The sequence below is a fragment of the Hirundo rustica genome, chromosome W (genome assembly GCF_015227805.2).
Source record: "Hirundo rustica isolate bHirRus1 chromosome W, bHirRus1.pri.v3, whole genome shotgun sequence".
Lineage (NCBI taxonomy): Eukaryota > Metazoa > Chordata > Aves > Passeriformes > Hirundinidae > Hirundo > Hirundo rustica.
The window spans coordinates 5,213,360-5,231,953 of NC_053487.1; the positions used below are offsets into that span (position 1 = coordinate 5,213,360).

Below are 18,594 nucleotides of genomic sequence, written 5' to 3' on the forward strand. Positions count from 1 at the left end.
AGAAATTATTTATTCAGCTTTACAGTGACTAACCTGAATTTCCAGACTGCTTCAAAAGAAAAACTGAAGCATTTCTTTACAAAAGGCAAAGAGCATTAGACTTCTTCCCTCCTTGTTTTTCCTTTTCTTTTTTCCTCCATCCCTCAGCTGAAACATCTCTCTCATCTAATAAATAAACAAATTACATATCTTTCCATAAAAATATGCTCTTCCCTTCACCTCCATGCTGTCTTGGTTTTGAAAGACAGTTGTCTTCCAGGGAAAGCTAGAGCCTCCCTTGGAACAGAGAATGTAAACCCCCTTCCCTCCAAATTATTATAATTTTGCAATTAGGGGCTTTCAGGCAAAAATATGGGAATAGGAGTAACAGTCCTTTACTAGGAATATTAAAAAAAAAAAGAAAATACAAATGTAGTAGTACAAAAAAACAAGCAAGCAAGCAAACAAAAATCCTGGCAAAACCCTGACAGAGTCAGGGATACGACCTGGCACCCTGTTGGTCAGGGTGTTGGAAGCAGTCTAAATAAGTCCTCCTGGAGTAACAGATGTGGTTCTGTGGAGTAGAGATGGTCCTGTAGAAAGTCCAGTGGTGATGAGATGGGTCCAGTCTTCCTCCGGGAATCCAGTGGAAAAAACTTATACCTGCTGGTCTTGAGTCTGTTTTTATCTATGTAGGAACAGTTGGCTCCTCTTCCACTGGGTGAAGCATCTCACAATGGGATGATGTAATGTGTCATGTCATTGGTGAGCCCTAATGGCCCATTATCAGAAGATGTCCCCCTGGAGGATGAAGGGGTGGTGAAAGAGGCAAGAAACACTGCCCCACCTGGTTTTAATGGCTGGGCCAATATCAGAAGACATATGCCCCCCTCCCCCCTGGAGTTACAAGAGATAAGGAAAACATCTCCCCAACAGCTTTCAACAGATGAAATAGAATACACATTTTTGGTTACATAACTCAAGACAAGGAAATTTACCACAAATTCTACAGCCAATTAGTAGTGGCCAAAGACACCCAATAGATATTGGAGTCTTACTAATAACCATAATTGTACAGCAAAAGAATCAGGATTATTTTGGTGCAATAGGAGCATGGGAAATCCTTTCCAGGGAGTAGAAAATCTAAAGAAATTTTGGGAAAACCTCCCAAGAATCACAATTGTTGGAGTCCAGGGCATTCCTTTGGCTGCCCTAGAGGGTCAGAAACCTGGACAGGGGGGTCTGGGACCCTGGCACAGAGCCCAGAGGGACATTAGCTTTGATCCCAGTCCATGGGAAAGGCTTCCTGCACTGCGGGATGGATAGCAGGCCACAAGAGTGTGAAAGATAGTAGTTTAGCTTATCACAAGGTGAAAACCAGTAGGTTTTTAGTATGGAAGTGGATGGGAGCAAGATGGAGGATTTTGGGCATTGTCTCTTGCTTCTTCCCTCACTCCATTTTCTGTAGTGATGATGGCACAAAGTAGTTTAAGGAGATTGGGTCTAAGTAGGGATGACCTGTTTAGTATAAGTGATAGGTATTGGCAAATAATGATAAATAAAGAACACGTAACAATTAGTATAAAAGATAAAGCCACAGCCCAGTGAGGAGTTGACAGATGCCCGAGCAGCTGCACAGATCTTAGTTGGGCACTGAGAAAATTGTAAGATAAGAAAGAATAAACAGAGCGTGCAACCTTGAAAAATCAGAACCCGAAGACTCCGTCTCTTTCTTGCGTCTGGCTCAGGGCTTTGCAGAAGGCAAAAAGACTCTAAAACCACCTGAATCTTGGAAGAGAAACTGAGAACAATAGACTGGGACACTCCAGAAGGTATGTTTTAGATTTGTGAGAAACGGGCTTATAGTAAATTACCTAAGGACTGAAGATGCACTTGTAGAATTGGGATAATACAACCAGGGTTCTTTTTGTTACCAAAAACACAAGACAGGACATTAGAAAAACCAATATATGAGCAGATACACTGAAAATGGAAACGAGATCTAGCAGGAGGGACTTAAACTTGGAGAGATGAAGGATGGCCACCAAAAAGAATTATTGAATACTATGGGCCCACTACCTGGGCTCAAGATGGAAGCTAGGGATACCAAACCCCTATATATATGTTAAACTGCATTATTAGATTACAAGCAGTTGTAGAAATAATCACTAATAAAACAGCAAGAGCCCTAGAACTACTAGCAAAGCAATTATCTCAAACCAGGGCAGCAGTGTATCAAAACAGGCTGGTCTTAGATTACTTATTAGCTGAAGAGGGAGGAGTATGTGGAAAATTCAATGCATCAGAATGTTGTTTGGAAATTGATGACAACAGGGAGATTGTTTCCGAAATTGCTGAATACATTAAGTGAATTGCACACGTGCCTGTCCAGACCTAGAATTCAATCCTCCAAGATGACTGGTGGAATCAGTTATTCAGAGGAACATAGTAGAAAAAGGTAGAATTTATGATAATGTGTTCACTGTTTGGATTATTAATTCTACCCTGTCTCATCCCACACTTTATTAGACTCATATATTCTGTCATTCAAGGCATGCAAATATCAGCCATGCCTGTAGATCCAGATTTGGCCCTTCAAGGAAAGACACACAAACTGATGATTTTAACCAAAGAAAATAAGAAGAAAACTCCAATCCAGAAGGTGTTAGAACAATTTGAGAAAGAAACACGAATCAATAAGATAAAGAAAAAGGTGGGGGATTGTGAGAGATATAACTATGATTCGTGTTAGAAAAAAAATATATATATTGATGAGATTGTACCATGGGAAGACTAGTACAAAGATGAATTCTGAGAAACTGCCAGATAAGGCTAGAGAGGAAACAACTGGACAGGATATAGTAAACAATAGGTAGAAAATTGAGCAAAGATGTAAACTGCTTACGCAAGCAATACTGCATGGGAATCTAAGGTCAGCAAAAATGAATAAGGAAGACTTTGCCTTCTTCCCAATGACCACCGGAGAGAGCTAAAAGACCACTAAGGAAGAGCCCATGTATACGCAGCATGTGCAGACAGACAATAATGAGAAATGGGGAAGGGGGGGGCTACTGAGAACTGCTGAGAAATACTTATGCATATGTATGAATATATGGAATAAATATTTGCAGAACAGTCGGTGTGCATGTTGGTGGAGCGCAGACTCCCCCACGTACCCAGCACAGTTTGCTTGCTTTTTGCCACACATAATTTAATAAATAACTAAAAATTTTGATTAAAGATCGGAGTACAGATTTTAATTTTTAACATTACAAACATTCAAAATCCCTTATTTCCCCTTTGTAGCTGGTAACTTAATCATATTCTGTTTCATTATTTAGTTGAATAATCTTTTCTTCTCCTGATACTTGAGTCCCCATTATTATGTTCCCAGCAGCTCACCTGTACTCCAGGTGTCAAAATCAGGTCCGGACCGGCAGCTTCACTCACTGCTCTCTGCTTTGCTAGGCTCTGTCTCCACTGCACCTCACCCTGCAGCCCAATTGCCAATAACGTGAGGGTTACCATATGTCATAGTTGAGATGGCCATGCACTCAGTGCTTCAATAAAAACTTCAGAAGACTTCAAGTATCAGCACCATGTTATCTAGAAGTCTCATACCTTTTCTATGTAGCCTCCCATGGGCAGCTCCACACAGCTCTGGCTCTTTCTCTCCTCTCTTCCTTCTGCAGCTCCAGCTCACTGCTTCCTGTCCCTAGCATAGCTGCCTAACCCCATCTGCCCCTCACATGACCTCCTGTCCCTTCCTCCTCCACAGCACGGCCAGCTGACTCCAAATGACTCTCTACCAACTAACTCACTCTTTTATCACACCCATAGCTGTGAGGGTGTTGGGGGTTAGGTTTGTTCCTTTTTCTTATAGAATTTTTCCCCATAAGTTGCTAGGAGACCAAGTACTGGTGCTTATGAGTGCTTGACCAACACAAAAAGTCGGGAGGGGGAAGATCACATGAGTTTTGGGGCAGGTAAAGGACAGAGCTGGGGGCAGCTTCACTTTTTTTGCTCTCAGCATCAGAGAGAGGATGGCCAGGCTGCTGCTTGCTGCAGTGAGAGTCCACTGTCACCAGAAAGTCTGGTCCTGGGAGATCTACCATCATCTGCTTGTGTGCCCAGGAATTATGAGCTCCTTCGCCCGCCCTGCTGGAGCTGGGCCAGCCCTGTCCCGCCATTGCGGGTTCTTCAGGACTGCTCTTTTTGCTACGCTGTAGCCCCACACCCTCCTGTCCTGCCAGGACATTTCCCCCCTGCCTGCCGGGGACATCCTGCTGTTCCAACCACCAGCCGGGAGTTTCCACCATTCCAGCTTGGTGCTCTTGGAGTCCCAAGAGATCAGACTGCCCTGGGCTTTGTGAAACAAAGTCCCTTGAGGTTCTTGGTTCTGTTTATTATTAATGCTGTAGTTGTTGTTTGTTTGCCTTGTTATACATACTAGTAAAGAACTGTTATTCCTCCCCCCATACTTCTGCCTGAAAGCCCCTTTAATTTTCTAAATTATAATAATTTGGATGGATGAGATTTGAATTCTCCATTCCTAGAGAGAGAGAGAGAGAGAGAGAGAGACCCTGCCCCTCCCTAGCAGATACCTGTCTTTCAAAACAAGACAGAGGGCGAGGCTGCTCCCACTTTGGTAATTAACACAGCTGCAATATATCAGCAGCAAGATTACCTTTAGCACTATCTCTGTCTTCCCACAGCAACACACAGGTTCAAGACCATCCTAAAACCACCCACAAAAGGATATCAGATTGCAGCCCTTTTTTCACTCTTCTGTAAGCATCATGCGGGATTAATCCCTTGCTAAATGATCTGGGACTATGGTAACACACTCCCAGATTTGTTACTTACTTGTGTGCCCTTGGGAGCTCATAGTCTAAAGGCAGAGGTCAGGAGAAACACTGTTCTTATTAATGCAGTCCTACAGAAAGCTGGGAAAAAAGAGAAGCCACATCTGTATGCTTCTCAGAAGCAGATTATGGTTAATAATACAAAGATTACTGACATTAAATGAATTTCATTCTTCTATCATTCAGAATATTAAGGTTTTTTACCTTCCTCCCAGAATCACTCCCATTTGTAGTCAGCCTTACTTTCTGCCTATCACAAATTATATTTGGACAATAATCACCACAGTGGACTTCTCCCCCTCAACAGCTTTGTTGTATTAGGAACCTTATAAAAAAATAGGAAGATAGGATGCTTACAATTGCTGCATAAACCTCTGAAAAAGTTTCTGCAATCCTAATGGGTTCTTTGCCTATCAACAGGCAAGGGGAAGAGTCTCACTTGTGCTGTAGTAGTGTCATTCCTACAGACAGAACAAGTGGTGTTCAGCCCTGGGCTCTGCCAGGGAGAGGGAGCTGACACTCACCAACGTGGAACACACCACAACACCAGCACATGTCACAGGCACATGGGACCAACAAAAAAGCGTCTGTTGCTGGTGACCAAAACTTGATTTTATATATGAGTTGCTCCTGACTAACATTCAGATTCAAACTGAAGACACTACTCTACACCACCCCACTAGGAATGTAATGGTTTTACAGCCAGCACCAGCAAACTGAAGATGGAGCAGAGTAACAGCAGCAAAGCCAAACACAGATTTATTTTCATGAGTAAAAACTCCTTTTGAAATTTAAGTTTCAGTTAAACTGTAAAATCCTTCTCTGCAGTCATCATGACAGAAATATCTGAGGATGTGTCCTAGGTTACATTGTAAGATGTGCCCAATGTATTCTATCATCATCTTCATGAACTGTTGAAACTAGGTTGGGCAGTGTTTCCCTTGTCCCCTCCCTCTGGACTATCTTCTGTTAATGGCCCATCAATGCCTTGCCGCATGACTCATAGGTAACTCCTTCCAGGAGCTATCTCTGTGTAATGGGCAATCAAGGACCCATTGCAAGGCTCATAGAAGGATATCAGCCCATTGTGAGATGCTCCACCCAGGGGGAGGAGCCAAGCATTCCCACCTGGATATAATCTGGGATTTGGGACAGCACAGGTAGCCTTACCCACTGGATTCCCAGAGGACAAGAGCTACCAGACCTTTCTATGGGATCACTGCTTCAACAAGACCACTTTATCTGGACTGCTACCACCACAGTGTCGGGTTGTATTCTGATTCTATCAGCAATCTTTTGTACTACTGCATTTGTTTTATTTTATTTTACTTTTTTTTTCCTCTCCTATTGTTTTTCTGATTTGGAGTCTCACTGGTTTTGCCTTCAAGCCAGCACAGGATGCTCAATAGAAAGCCATCAGACAAGCAAGTCACCAGTCACATGTTTGCTGCTAAACATCACGAATTATTGCGCTTAAGAAGTGTCTCAAAAGTGTTTGAATCTACATTTTATTGAGAAAAAGGGAACTTCATGTTGATGCCTTAAGATTTAGCTTTCATGTTTTTCAGATTCTGTGCTGCCTAGGGATGTAGTTCTGAACCTCATATTAAGTGTTAGTAAGCTCTCCTCACAGAGTAGGTAGACAAAACAAATCCCTTTTCTGATGAAGACCAAAGACAAGAAGTTTCAGGCCCAAAAATGTAAACAACGGACTGAAGAAGGAAAACAAGAAGGATGATACTTCACAACCCAAAGCTGTAATTGGACAATTAAACCCCAATACGCAAATAGACCAAAACTTACAAAAGTGTAAGACCCTGTGACCGGTCATCCATTTTGTAACCATTTAAAGTCCACCTTGGGTGTAGCCCTGGTCAGGCTCTTGTACTGCCCAAGGTGTACCCTTAAAGGCCATTCAATAAGTATCTACTTCATTCTCTAGTTCTGTTCAGTCTCTGTTCCAGGTCAGCCTTCCCAAGGCATCAATGTCAAAAAACCTGCAAATCACTGCCAGTCAGTCCCAAATCTGGCATGCTTGGCTGGACTTTGGCATTCCCCACTTGCTCTCCTGGTCCCTACATTGAGAACTCAAGCCAACACATCCCCACACCTACAAAACCAGAATCAGTGGGCAGTTGTCTGAAATGTAGTATGTAGTGAATTGCTGCTGCATGGGATCAGTTCAACTCCACTCCTTTTGTTTCAAAAAGGGAATTACTCCTGCTAAAAGGCACCAGCCTTAGCTCACTGCCTTATGCAATGGATGCTCTAAGCATTTTTCTAATTAAATCAGTACATAATTATGAGAGTGTTTTATTGAACCAAAAAACCCCAGCACCTTGTCAAAGGCCTCCAGAGACTGACTCAGCCTCACCCATAGAGACGCTCTCCTGTGGCACTGGGCATCCTCCAGCTCTGCTTTCACCACCTTTTCCAGCTGACCCAAGCACAGGCTGCATTGGCCCAGGCATCATTCCTGCCCTCTCCCTCAGCCAGGACAAGTGTTCATGAGACTGACAAAGCAGAGGAAAGAGGACAGCAGCAGTGAGGAAAGAGAACACACCTTTCAGTGCCAAAAAACACATGAAGTGCATGAAGAAGCAGGCTTAGCTTCTCATGGCACCCATGAAGCCAAGAGCACTTGGAACAGCCTAGGAGCTCAAGCAGCCAATGGCTCTGCCTTGGCAATGTCCCATTGTCAAAAGGTTTCCACATCTTGTCCCAAATACACACATTCCCCACAAGATGTTTCAAGACCTAGGGGAAAACTTTATCATGTAAGCTGGCATGCAAAATGGTGGCACCACCCAACTAGGGGCATCTATGACAGTTTCTACACCTGGGCCGAATTTAGAAATCCAGGTATCTCTAGAAAAACAAGATGGGTAGCACTGTAGAGAAAATAAATAAATCTGTTATTAAACACACAAGAAGCTTCCCTGTACCTTATTAATAGATCTCAAGGTCTTGTCAGAAGGATAACCTTCCACCTAACACAGGGCACAGAATGAATTTGGCACTTGGCAGCAGCATCCTCATTCCAACCTTGGTATCTGAGCGTCAGCTACTGAATGAGTCATATTACAACACAGTCACCAGAGCTGGAAAGTCCCCAACCCAGCAGGTCTCTCCCTTCAGCAGGGTTCATAAAACCTCATGCAGAACCTGCCCTACATGCCATATTCATCTCCACAGTCTCAGAAGAAACATGGATCACAGCTATTCAACCCACTGCTCTGCAGACCCTCAAAATCATGATGAAGGTGGTCAATCCCATGAGAGAGCCACCCAAGAGAGATGCCCTGGATAGACTGGTACAAGGGAGTGTGCAGTGCAGGCATGGCGAGGAGTAGGGATAACCTGCCTGCATTTCTGAGCAAGGGGGAGAGGCTGGTTGCACCCAGAGGCAGCAGGGGAGGTGTCACCTCCCTGCAGAGATGCAGGAGGGAAGGGGCTCGTTGTTCATCCTGCGGGAGAGCAGCCCACTCTGGTTTCCTTATCTACATGACCTGAAGTGCAGCTTCCTCCATCACCATGTCAAAGGTGCTGCTTCATTAGCCAGACCACACCTAGGCACTTGGGACACTGCAGCTCTGTTACCAAGGCTCTGCTTAACGAAGGGCACTGAGGTTGTCACACCAAGTGCTTCACAGAGTAATTAGTCAAGCCAAATTCATCAGTGATGGATTTAGTATGAGGAACAAGCAGAGTACATGGAATGGAGGTGTATGTTTGTGGATCCAGGAGTCAAGTGCAAACACAAGGTGGAGATGCCACTGCCAAAACCTGGGCAGCATGTCTAAGGGCATGGAGGCTTCACAAAACACCTCTGCACTCGGACTTCCTCAGTCAGATACAACTCAGCATCTGGAGGCTTAAGAGAAAGGAGGATAAACCACCTGTAACCCTGTGGATGGCTCCATGCCACTGTTTCTTTTTTGTACTTCAAAAATAACTTCACTGAAATGTGTTTGAATGCAATACAAGCCCCCTGGGCCAGCACTGTTTATTACTATTTATATAAAAATGTTCAGATTATATTTGAAAAGAGCCCACTAATATCTGGTATGGCCATAAAAAGATTTATCCATCCTGACTTGCTAGCTGCAGAGTAGGAGATCCTACAACTGAGCAACATAAGAAGAGTGATCAGCATTGATTAAGAGTTTTGACTAGATTTTGCAGAGAAAAACCCAAACACCTCTTCTGCCCAACCAGGGAAGAGCCCAAAGAACCTGATTCTTTCTTCTCCATCAGTTTTGTACCCTATGGCCTGCGGTAACATTTTGCATGCTGTGGACTAACCCAGTGCTTTGGAGAACAACTCCCAGTAGCAGCCCAGCAGTCAGCCATGGCTCAGAGCTTGCCCTTTACCAGGCAGGATTTCCCATCAACGATGGGGATGTTTTACAGCTCACCATTCCAGCCTTTAGGACCACTTTAACAACTGGTACACCAACCCACACAGGCTCCTCCCAGCATCACAGCCCTGCATTGCACAACCACACCTCACCACCACACAGTCCCAGAACCTTCCACCAAAACATTACCAAATGCTTCACAAGCACTAATGAATTACGTCCCAGCATCCCAATTAACTCCAGGAGCAGAGAAGCAGGCTGAGGTGTCCCCATCTCCCTGTGAGCCTGCTGAGGAGCCAGACATGGCAGACAGACCTGCCAGCTCCCTCCATCTGCTCAGCTACAGACCTGTGATATATTTCAAAGGCTCTTTCCAAAACAGAAGAAAAAAAGAAAAAGCTTTGTTTTCCTTGAAAAGCAGGTTGTGCAACAAAGAAAGTGCTAATAAAGGTTTCACCATCCAAATTAAAAGTCAAAGGCAGCAATGAAGTGTCCCTGAAATATAAGAAACACGTTGTGCACGGTGTGAAATTTATTGCTGCCTAGCAGAATGAAGCCAAACATCTTAATATGGAAAAACACAGCTACTTTTGACCCAAACAGATTGGGAATAGGAAGTAAAAACAAATCACTCAGCTGTGGCCTCCCCACACTAAGAGGAGCAGCAGCCAGTGTTTCCTGCCCACCCTCACCCTGTCCATGGCCACCACAGTCTGCACACTGTTTGCTCAGGGGCCAATCCCACCTAAAACAGATTGTTATTAAAGCTGTTGTAGGCAAGATCAGGCCTTTATTGAAGGGGATTCAGCTGGGAAGAGCCAGGAAAATGGAACTGCAGGAATCACTCCAAATGCTGCATCCATTTGCAAACTGCACAGGGACAGGCTCCCTTACAAGGAGATTCCCCTTCTTTCAGTGGCTCTACATTTTCACCAGCCAAATTCCTGACTCGGGACAAGGCATATTTCAAGAGTTAATTTTGGTTTTACTACATCATCACCAGCAAACCCTGAGAAATTAAGTCAAGCCTCAATTGGCTCAAAACAATTGCATTTCTCTTAAATAATAACTTTTTTTTTTGAGCTCATGCATATTACATTCTAATTATATTTTAAAGCTTTCATTTGCAGCTACAGGAATAACCCAGAAAGACATACAGATGAGCTAATTTTCAAATCATCACTTGACAAAGGACATGAAGCTTTTTAAAGTTTTTTTTTTTTTTTTTTTAATATATAATGGCAACCAGCAAGTTACAGCCATTAGTACGACACTGCCTTCATAGCAGATTTATGGCAGCATTACCAAAAGTAGAATTTCATCCAACAACACTTCTGGATAACACAGACATTTGCAGAACCAAGGGGGCAAAAAAGCACATAAGCATGCAAAACCACACATTTTGTGCATTACCATCCAAGACTTTTACAAGGATAGGTGTTTTGTGCCACTGTTCTGCAAGACAGTACCCTGAGCACGCACAAGGGTATGGTACACTCTCCTGCACACAGCAACCTCCAGTCCTACCTCATATTCTTTTAAATCCCTCACCTTCATGCTCATAAATACAGCTTTGGCAGAGGAGCTACACTGCAAGGAAGAAAACTCACCCCACACTCCTGTTCCAGTGCTACACAAAATCCTCCCTCTGCCCCAGCAAGCTCCCAGCAAAAATATCCAAGTTTATCACGCTAAGGAAAGAACAATAAGTGGGAGTCCGAAAAGGCAGTCAGAAGTACCACCAAAAAAATCAGAGCTTTCTCAAAAAAAGGCCCTGCCTTAGGAAGCCTGCCAATCAAGCTCGATCACAAGACTCTTTTCCGAGGGTGAATAGAGTTCTTATTGACACAGCTTATGTCTGCAGCATGCAGCCCTCCACAAGGCTTTCAAGAGCAGATCGGATTACATAGACACGTTCTCTCTGATTTTATGCATTCAGAAGCCCTCAGACACAAAATACTCGTCTCAGAAGGCCACCGCTTTTTCAGCTTGCTATCGGCCTACATGCTTTTACAAAAAAAAAACCAAACAGGCAAACAGATCCTGGCAAACTTGGGCTCCCAAGGCCCTCATCCTCACTCAGCAGGGCCTTATAATTTGCATGCCAATCCACATCCACAGATTTGCTCCATGTAAATAATTCAAGGTGACTCATTCCCATGGTGAGTACTTAGCATCAGAATGAGAGAAAGGAAAAAACAAATATCTGCTGACACCATTTAAAATGGGAGATAACATTGCTCTGGGTAGACAATCCTTCCTTGAAGATGGCATGGAAAAAGGGGAGGATATACACCTTTTAAAAGAACAACACACTGCACAGCTTAGCAGACAAGAGGCGGCCAACTGCAAAAGCATCACAAGCACAAATTCAGATAAATCATCTATCCAGGGGCAGCAATTTGCACACATGGAAATCTGGAGAAAACAAACTAAAAGGATCCATTTTACAATTTCTATACTTAGGGGGCACGATAAGGAATTCCATTTCAGCAGCACAGATAAAAAATCTGGGGAACCTGTGGTGTTGTGTTAGAGATGAACAGAGAATTACAAAATGTTTTATTATAAATGCTCCAGCTTAAAGACTGAATTTCAGCAAAAGAGACAAGTCTGTGTTTAAATCATATGACAAATTAGAACCTGAGCATTGCCTTAGAGATAGATGGATGTATGCACTGCCCATAGGTCTGGACTACACCAATTGAAAAGAAGCTCACAACCCCCCCCCTCCAAAAAACAGTCTAAAAAGCAAACCAGTACATTACACATGGGTAAGTGGATCCTTATCACCTAAAAAGGAACTCGGAACTCCTGCATCAACTCAGCCACGCTGAATTGAAACTTCTCACTGAAATATTACATATGGCAAACACAGCAAATCAAGCAAGCTTGAGCTTCAGAACTTTTAAGGGATTTTAAGAGCAAATACACACTGTTCAATAAAGATATCCTCTCTTCCCTGCTTCCAGGCTGCAGTCGCTCCCCAACCAAGATTTTCTAGCATTTTGCAAAAGATTTTTCTCACATTTTCCCTGATGGCTGCTGGGAAGCTGGACCTGGGCAATGGAAATGCAAGATGCCACGTCTGTCTGACATGGCAGTTCTTTGGTTGGATGTTTACACTGTTCTCAAAGCACACCAAGAGAGCCATCACTCCTGACTACCTTTGGATATCAAGATCCAAGCAAACTGTGCTTTTCAGTGCTCAGCCTCCCTCTCAATGAGCAGCCTCGTGTTTCTAGTACTCAGTTTCCACATGTGACTTCTAGTATGTTCATGGTCCAAAAAGCCTGCTCCTATGAATGCTCCATACTCTTTCCCAACACATCTGAGTCATGAGTTCACTCCACTGACAAAGCCAAGTTTCACCACCAGCACAGAGAGGGTGTCCTACTGTGGGCACGTAGTGGTTTCACATTCGCCAATTCCTGTTTCTCAAAATTAGTGTAGTGGTTTGAGTGTCTACCAGAATCACTTACTCTTTTTCTGCTGAGACAGGATTAGGAGAAAAGTAAAGCAGGCTCAAATTTAAAGGTATAAATATAGGTTTATTAACAAACACTAAAAGAAGAAAATGAGAACCAAAATTAAACCTTCAAAACATTTCCCCCCCAAACTGTTCACTTTCCAAATAACAACATAAAGAGACAAAACCTGGAACTCTTAGTCAGTTGACCACCCAGAGAGGTCTCTTTTAGTCTGCCATGGAATTTTCCCACTGACAACATAGAACAGTTTTCTTGTGGGTTTTAATTCTCACAAAAAACAGCCTCCCAGGAACCTGCTTTTGTGAAGTCTCTCCCATTGGCAGATTTCCAGCCAGCTGCATATAGGTCATGGACACTCTTGGGGTATCATTTTTAAAAATGAACAGTTCCAGATGCAAAGGATTTTCTTCATCTCATGGAACAGAGGTCTTTTTCTCCTTTTCCCTGGGGCAGAGGGCTTCATATCTCATCTCTCTCTCTGTTCAAACTTCTCTGATGTAATGCATTAATTGGGTTTATATTTCATAGGATTTGTAATGTTTTTTCTATGTATCACGTGATCTGTCCTTGCCAGGCGGTGCCCATCCCCCACACTGAAATGTAACCCAGCCCTGTTCCCCTCCTGCTTCTCCCTTATTGGGTGGTGTCTTGTCCCTGCCTCTGGGCCCTGTCCCCTGGGGAAAAAGGCCACGACAGGGGAGTAGCAAGGTCTCTCTCTGGCACCGGCGAGCCATCGGGACGGGCTCCAGCCAAGCAGGGCAGGACTTGAGAATAAAAGCTGTAATATCCCACCCGGTGAGAGAGAGCAGACTCTTTTACTTTTGCCATCGGCGGCTGTCTAATCTCGTGAGGAAATACTACAACTTCTCCTAAAAAATCACAGCTTCTCATAGGATCACAGCTACTTCAATATTCACTTAGTCCATCACAAATACCTTTGCTCCAATCCACAATCAGAACAATCTTATCATTTTCCTCAATGCATGTTTTCCATGATTTAAATGAATATTCTAGCATATGACAGTCTGTTACCACAGCTCACAAGACTTTCAGCCCAAAAATCAAGGCATCTCCCCCATCTCCTCATCACTTAGGATCTTTACTCTTTCTCTCTCCACTGGCTTCAGTTTCATGCTGTGTCTTTCCACATCTCACTGACTATTTTCCTCTCACTTGGGGAAAGGGTTAATGTCCTCATGTCTCAATTTATGCAGTGAAAGAGTTAACATCTCACCAGGGTCTGTCTTTCTTGGGCTTCGGCTCAGTGTTGGATTTAAACGCCACACCGATGCGGGGGGAGGGGGGGGCACATCCCGAGAGTTTGGAGTGGCTGGGGAACTGGTGGGTGAGGAATCTCAGCAGCCAGGACAGGCTGATGAACACTTCCCTCACCCCTCGCTGGTATTGGGGTGGCCCCGGCCCAGCTCGGGCCCAGCAGACACCTCCCTCAGCCCAGGCCAGCAGCAGGGCAAGCTTAAAGTCGGCTAGATGTTAGTAGCCTGGGCCTCCCTCCCCCCCCCCGGCAGCTGCTGGGACCTGGGGCCTGGTTCAGCCCTGCCAGGGCTGCAGCAGCGGCAGAACCTGGCCAAGCCACACCAGGCCTGGCGGGGGGGGGAGGGGGGCCATGGTGGAGCGGAGCCAGCCCGCCGTGCCTGTTACCTCTCTCCAAGGCCAGAAGAAAGACAGCAATTCCCAGGAGTTCTCTGATTTTAACCCTGTGTGTTCGCAGAGGCGCATCACCTTCCTAATGGCTGTATTAGCTGTCAATTTTCATGCCTAGTCACTAATTGGTTTTGCTATAACTTCCTCGCGAGAATCACTTCCTTGCTAAACCAACACAGGGCATCAATCACCAAATCCCAACTGAAGATTCATCATCTTCACCTGTGCCTGCATTAGCCACAAAGAAAATCTTCATTTGTTTTCAGGCTCCTGACTGAGCTGCAGGCACTGGTGACTATGCCAGCCATGGTTTTACTTGTGCCTTTAGGAAGATCCATTTGCCAGACATTAGCAATGCAGTTATGCTGTGGCCCAGCCTCATCCTGTCCTGCCTGTCAAGTCCTTGAGCCAACGCAACCATTTCTGTGGCCACATGGAGAAGCTGAGTGATGGCTAAAATTAGCATCCTTTTTTTTCTTGTTATTCAGCAAGATTATTCTTAAATCACAAGGATGGAGGAGTCTGGAGGAAGAGACCAGAAGCAGCACCACTTCCACCACAGCACCAGCTTCAAAATTGATTTGCAAGCAAGAAAGCCAGCCTCTCTGCAGTCACAAGTTTTTAAGTTGCACTTGGAGATTCCCTTAAGCGTGCAGAGCAGCCTCTCAAAATTTCACATCTGATGGCATCATAAGTGCAAAATTCTAAGCTCCACATATTCCTCTTGTCAAGATGGGACAAGCCCAGGAGAAAATTTCTAGGTCTGTAAAATTCTAAGAATAACATTTGAGGCTTATGCCAGCCATTCCCCGACAGAGAATAAGAGGGCAGAGCAGGCTCCCATTGCTTGTGATGTGGAACTGAGCACAAAAGCCACTAGAAAACCCTCTGTGTGGATTCAACATCTCAGAGGGACAACTGCCCAGCATCCCTACTGTCAGTAACCTTCCTGCAGCACATGGTCCAGCACTGGGAGGGAGGAATGACAGGTCTAGATCCACTCCCTCACAGAAGTGGAAAGGATGTGGCACCCTGAATTCTGCTGACCTGGCCAGATGCTGCAGGAGGCTGAACAGGACAGTTTACAGCACCGTGGGGCTAATTTCCTTGCTGACCACCAGGTCTGCTTTGGGCCCCTGCCAACATATCCCAAAAGGCCCATAAGGCAGCACCAGATCTGCAGCAGCCACACAGCTGTAAACAGGCTGAACTAGGTGCACACATAAAACTCAGCTGCTCCTAGGAAGGCCAACTGAACCTGAAGTAGACTTCTCCTTCTCCTGCTATCAGCACATCCCATAATACCTAGAAGCTTCAGCACAGTCCATTGTCTTTGAAAGAGAAACACTCAAAACACTGAAATAGTTCTCAAAACTTTTCTGGGACATCTCTACTTTAAAATTACTTCATTTAAATATGTACCATGTTTATATATATAAGCACACACACCAAGGGAAATTATCACCTGTGAGCAGAGCTGGTGCCCACACACTGTACCTCTGCACAGCCTCACAGGTCTGCCTGTGCAGCTCCACACCACTACAACTCTACAGCAAACCAGAGCCGCTTGAAGCTGCCCCAGGAAGATCCTGCCCCACTGGCAGAAGCACTGGAAAGACCACAGCCTGCAGGCTTTCCACCAGACCAGGCTCTCCACCAGACTTGCTAACACTCATCTTTCTTGGGGTTTGGAGAGTAATGGGGGCAGGGAAGTTTCAAGACCGAATTACAGAGTTCTTTAAGTCCTTCACTTCTGCACGAAGCTGAATCCTCAAGTCCTCCCTTCAGGATTTTTTTCCCCTCCCAGGACCGAGATGCATGATTTGGATGTTCATTAGTAAATTAAGCTCCAAGGAGCAGAACTGTGCCATGTAAGGCATTTCTCCAAGCTGGAGAGCAGCACCGTTGCAGCCTCCACATACTACCTCAACAGCAAAACACTAGCAGGGAGGACCAAAGGGGGAAAACATCTCTGCAACCCCATGAAAGCTGTTCTATGGAATCTTTAACTGCATTACTTCTGCTTCTGTATAATCCCAGAATAACTAGCTTAATTCAGACTGCTCCAACTCAGACATTCGATAGTTTCAACGTGGTATAGACTATAACCTCACTCTAATTACAAGATCATGTTACATGTCCAACAAGTGCTGCAATTTAGTCTTGCCCGACACACCCCAGCTGAAAATTGCTCATCCCACCTCTCACTCTCTTACTTTTTGGCAACCTTTGAGTGGAGGCAGGGATACCTAGCAACACCTCAGCATCTGACACACTCGTGCCCCAAGCCCCATAAAGATTAAGTCATTATTTCCTTGTGGTAACAAAGGCAATGACTTCCATCAGTGCAGAATAAACTAGTTTTAGGCAAATAGCACAGACACGACACTACTGTTCATACACTTCTCTATGCAAACGCAATATAGGATTATTGCTAAGAGCGACAACACCACGAATTCACACATTGCTCCCCGAGCCCGGTGCTGGTTGCACATGGAGCCTATCTGAGCAAGAAGGAAGTTTTCAGAGGCAAAAGCTGAAAAACAAGTCAGTCAGACTTTCACTACCTTAAAGGTAGGGGATGTTCCTTACAGCAGCGCACATCTTGCCTTTGAGCTCAAAACTGCATCCACAACTCCCGCTGCCATGAAACGGGAAGGTTTTCTCCCCGCAGCCGCTCACCCGCGCCTGAGCCGAATGTTAACAGGTCTCTGCCTCGCGTCAGCATCACCACCGCCTCATGCTCAGCCAGGGAATGTTCCACTGCCCCGCCATGGCTCAGCGATGATTCAGCAAAGGGGTGGCTCCGGGTGAGAAGGCCCACCTCCTGCAAGCTGTCACACCGCGGGACCGGAGCAAAATGGGAGAGAACTTGCTTTTTATCATGGCTGCACTTTCCAAAATGCGTAACCTGGCCTGGTAGGGGCGAGGGGGGCAAAGGGGAGAGGCAGCGGGGAGGGTGTGTTTCCATCAGCAGGCACATGGGAATAATTGAAGGAAACATCTCGAGGCTTTTACCAATGGCACAAGAAAATTAGGTAAAAGAAGAAGAAAAGAAAAAAAAAAGCCAGACACTTTAGGAGCCAGCAAGCATCAACTTCGCCAGGCTGTGTTCTTTGTTTCTAGGCAGACTCCAGTGCGGTAGCAAGAATGAACAAATGCGCATGTCTTCATAAGAGTTAAAAAAAAAAAAAAAAAAAAAAAAAAAGGAAAACTCTCCGGCCCCACTGCGGCAGTCGGAGCCCTCCGGACAGTTTGGGCTATTGCTTTTCCAGAAGTAAAACTCCGCTTCCCGCTGCTCCGAGCAGGGGTTTGCCACGCTACCAGGCGTCCAGGGCTACGGCAGCGCCCGCAATACTTTCGGCTGCAAAAATTAGTTCCGGTGTGGGTTTTGTGATTTTTTTTTTCTTTTTTTTTCCTATTAAAGAACAGAACGTCGCCTCCGCCACGCTCCAACCGCGCCAGCTGCCCTCCACATCGCCCGTCGGAGCGGAGCCCGGGCCCGCCGCCGCCAGACAAAGGAGCGATGCAGAGCCGCGCCAGCACCCGCGGCCAGCCTGCCTGCGCTCCCAAGACAGCCACCCGCGGGACCAGGACCAGCCGCCGTCGCGCCCCCTCCCCGGAGCGCGCCCCCCCCGTCCCCGGGCGCCCGCGGCTCGGGAGAGCACCGAGCGCCCTGCGGCCGCCCCGACCTTACCTCGCAGCGGCGGCGGCCGCTCCGTGCCACGCGCGGCGGCGCAGGGCGAGCCAAGGGAGCCAATTTAGCGCGGGGGCCGCCTGCGCGCCGCCATTTTAACGCCTTCCGCCCGCCCTCCGCCCCCCGCGGCCACGCACGGCGTGGAAATGCCACTCAGCGTCCCTTCTCGTCCTCCCCGTCCCCTCCGCCCCCGTCTCCGCCGTTACATTGACGCAGCGGCTCCTGGTCGCCGGGCCCGCCGTGGCGGAGCTGTAGCAGCAGCAGCCGCCGCCGTCGTGGCCCCGCCACCGCCGCCGCCTCCCACCGCCGGGCGCACATGGTACGCTCCAGGGCCGCGCCCCGCCGGCCGCGTGCGCCGACCGGCTGCTGCCATAGCAACCGCCCCGCGACCCCCGCCCTGCCGCGACCCGCCAGACGCGGCCCGGGGCCGCTGCTCCCGCCGCTGGCCGGGATGCCCGGGCGCCTCCCGGCACCCACACCTCTGCCCGACGCTATACACAGAGCCACGGCGCTCCCGCACCGAGCCCACCTGTCCCCAA

The 18,594-nt window shown here is 46.3% G+C and overlaps 1 protein-coding gene across 9 annotated transcripts in view; it reads right to left on the bottom strand.

The window, feature by feature from the left end:
- Positions 1–18,329, bottom strand: part of MBNL3 (muscleblind like splicing regulator 3) — a 125,995-nt gene extending 107,666 nt beyond the window's left edge. For 2 of the 9 annotated variants that reach the window (XR_009208582.1, XM_058423869.1), the window contains exon 1: positions 16,926–17,035. The gene's annotated coding sequence lies outside the window, so the exon portion shown is untranslated. Of the gene's footprint in view, positions 1–16,925; positions 17,036–18,055; positions 18,083–18,261 lie in introns of those variants that run through there. The other 7 variants (XR_009208580.1, XR_009208581.1, XM_040088821.2 and 4 more) reach the window with 7 other exon arrangements.
- Between the last annotated feature and the right edge of the window lie 265 nt (positions 18,330–18,594).